This window comes from Colias philodice, chromosome 10, assembly GCF_061535455.1.
Source record: "Colias philodice isolate Cphi_HAF_F1 chromosome 10, ilColPhil1 Martin Lab GWU primary, whole genome shotgun sequence".
In the NCBI taxonomy this organism is placed as follows: Eukaryota; Metazoa; Arthropoda; class Insecta; order Lepidoptera; family Pieridae; genus Colias; species Colias philodice.
This window is the reverse complement of record NC_143095.1, coordinates 708276-711612: the sequence shown is the minus strand read 5'-3', so window position 1 is coordinate 711612 and position 3337 is coordinate 708276. Positions and strand designations below refer to the sequence as shown.

Genomic DNA, 3337 nt, shown 5'->3' with positions numbered 1-3337 from the left:
CGCTAAATTATAATAACAGCTATCAAATGTCACAGGTGTTCTTAACACCATCTCCTGTTATTCTGCAAAAAAAAAATAGCCTATGGTAGCTCTTTTTGGCTAAAAGTGAAGCTTGCTGTTTGTTTAAGAATTTCCATGATATGGTCAATACTCATATCAATCCTCGTCATAATATTATTAGTATCTATATTAAAAACTAGCTGACCAGGGCATTGAACAATATTTTACGGTGTTTCTATCACTCTTTACTTTTTAACTTTCTTTTACATAAAGCATATAGTTTGCCCACTTTTAAATTCCCTTATTTTCTGCTGATCAATAAATATGTCAGTTCATCATAAAGTCCTTAAGGCGCGGGTCAAACACAAGCGGCGCGGGCGCGGGCGTGCCATAAGCGCACCTCTTGAATCTGTTTTGCACCACGTCCTTCTTATACATTTTGTATGAAAGAATTTTGGACAGGCGTCGAGACGGCACGCCACGGTTGTGCCAAGGTTGCGCCAAGGTTGCGCCTTTCCAAAATTATTTCATACAAAATGCCAATAGCGCACCCGAAGCATGCCGGCAGCGCGCCGCGCCGCTTGTATATTATGTCCCGCGCCCCGCGCCTTATACACAAACCTTTTATAATTTGTTCTCAGCAGATGGTCGGTGTGATCGCAACCTATCATAGTGTGTGGTGTCGCGACGGGTGGCACAATTTAATTAATGCGATACACTGTATCTGCGGTTATCCTGATAATTTAATAGTGGTCTGAAGAAATTATTAAGAGCAGTTATTTGTTACTTTGAATAGGTAAATAATATAAATACATTAAACACTATTATTACTCAGGTCACAGATTACCTAATAGTTACTACACCTAAAGCCTTTAATGTTTCGTTTAGCAATTAATTCATTCGTAGGCTTCTTTTTGTCTTAAATTATATTCCTTAGTTCCAAATCATATTTGTTACATCTGCTATTGATCAATAATTTACTTCCATGTTTGTTTATTTTTACACATCAGGTATTTTCGTTTAAAACAATACATTAATTAAACTACATGCATTTAATTGATCTCTCTCTAAATATTATATCCTTACCAGAGTCTAGATCGTTTATATAATATTTATTTCTGTAAAAGTTGTTGGTCATTGTTATTCAGCTCCATACCATCTATTCAATTTAATATCAATGTAACTTATAATTATCGACAATCTACCCCTCGCACAGTGTGACCACAGCCTCATCGTGTGCGGTATCACAACGGGAGGCGACGTGATTGATACGTCATCACACTGTAAATCAATGTAATACTTTACATGACATTGAGCCCTTATTAATGTGCTTTATGACGCTTCTTAACCTTGCAATGATGTTAAATTGAAAGGATATTTGGACAAGATGCAATGTTTCTTTCTTACATTTCTCAAATTGAAAATTAGGTTAATTTACCGCATAATGGATGTAGAAGTAAATAATACTGTGATTGCAGGATGGTCTCTCGCGGTTCTCTAAGTAAATGGATCCATCACAAGTTGAAGTCGAGTTGCTTGAGAAATAATTCTGAAATAAATAATTACATCATGAGGTAAATATTTAATTATTTAATAGTTACAAGTACAACCATTTCTTTCTTTTATTTGTTCGTTTCCCTGTCACTTACAAAATACATACTTCGATAGCTTGAAAATAAGACGTTTTGTGCTTCCAATATGTTTCAGTCATAAATATGGCACTTTACAGCGCTATTAGTAAATTTATTTTTAAAGCTGTGTTTGTTATCAACACAACGGGTAACAGTTTAAAAATATATCCACAAAGCGACAGTTATTAAGGCAATAATCCCGTCCTCTAAAATACAACCCGACCTGTGGGTCCATTTCAATAAATTTCTACTAACAAGTTATCAATATGAAAGTTACGTGTTGCCGTTCGAATAATTCACTCAATAGTAATAAATTACTTCATTGTGGCCGCCGGCGGTCCGTTATTATGAACTCATTGAATTATTGACAGCCACATATCATTATTAATGAACTCGTAGTTATGAACGACTCATTTTTTTAGTTAATTTATTGTGAAAATTCGTGGATGCATCAGCTTTATAATTAGGGTGTTGGTCACTTTTATAGATTGTAGAGGGCTTGATGATGCGCTGGCTCAGTGGTTGAGATCCTGAATATTAAGCTAGAAGACGTGAAAGAGATTTCGACTACGACTACACTACTACACAAATATCGAGGGTGTAAGTAGGTACTTTTTTCTGATGTTTTTGAAATACCTATTGATAAAATTTTATACATAGGTATGTAAGGTACTATGTATTTACATTTTGTAGCTGAATTTTATGGGTAGTAGCAACCAATATGATTTCGTTTTTTCATCGTCTGACTAGTAGGTAATACTATTTTGCATCTCTAGATCCCTTGCAACCCGCATATAAATTCAAAAATAGCCTCTGCTTGTTTTCGCAGTAGCTACTCGTACTCTATCTGATCGATGATACTCGAATAGATACCTATAGACAATGCATTTCTCTTTATACTCGTATTCGATTCTATATAGAAAATATTCTGCATTTGTGACTTTTCGTTAATATTGGAACTTTTTCTCTCATATCAATATATTACATCTTAGAGCATTCATTACATACTAGTGTAATTCAAATAAGTGGTTTAAGTGTGCAGTATACATTACTGATTCAGGATTAAAGTTGATCGATCGATCATGATTGCTTCCATCTTGATATGTATAATTGATATCTCTGAATAAGTCAAGTGAGAAGTGCAGAACTAATTATGTACCTACCTATATGAATTTATTTCTCTGTTATATAAATCAATTATGCGTTTAACTAACCGATATATTTTAGGTGAATAATATCATAGGTAAACGGTTCTTGAAGCTACAAATTATGGTTTGTCCGAAGGCTTTTGCCCAGTTGAATTCTTAACTTCATCACCAGAAAGGAAATAGTTTATACCTAGTTTCAATACTAATAAACATAAATATTAACAGATATAGTTTTGGCTGCATAAAACTAAGCCTTACTATCTGATTAATTAATAGAAATATAAAAGCACTGTCTCTCGTCCAGCCCACTGTCAATAATTAGACCAACAAAGGACTGTACTAAATCGAAATCCACAGTGCCCATCAAACAACAAATATAGGTACACCCTCAAAGCACCAAGCACCAACAAATAATCGTCAGCTTACACGGATCGCTGTCGACAACACATTCGTATCAGCGGACGCGACGCGACATAAATCGCGCTGTAATCGCGCGATCTGACGGCCGGCCCGTTGAAATGAATATTCGTTATAAATCACTGTTTAGCGGCCACCGGG

At 35.2% G+C, this 3337-nt stretch overlaps 1 long non-coding RNA gene across 1 annotated transcript; it reads left to right on the top strand.

Moving 5' to 3' along the window:
• Window positions 1–737: 737 nt before the first annotated feature.
• On the top strand, window positions 738–2249 carry LOC149484986 (uncharacterized). The gene is made up of 3 exons (XR_016316128.1): window positions 738–796; window positions 1479–1574; window positions 2119–2249. It is a non-coding gene; the product is annotated as an uncharacterized LOC149484986 (long non-coding RNA).
• The last annotated feature ends 1088 nt before the right edge of the window (window positions 2250–3337 follow it).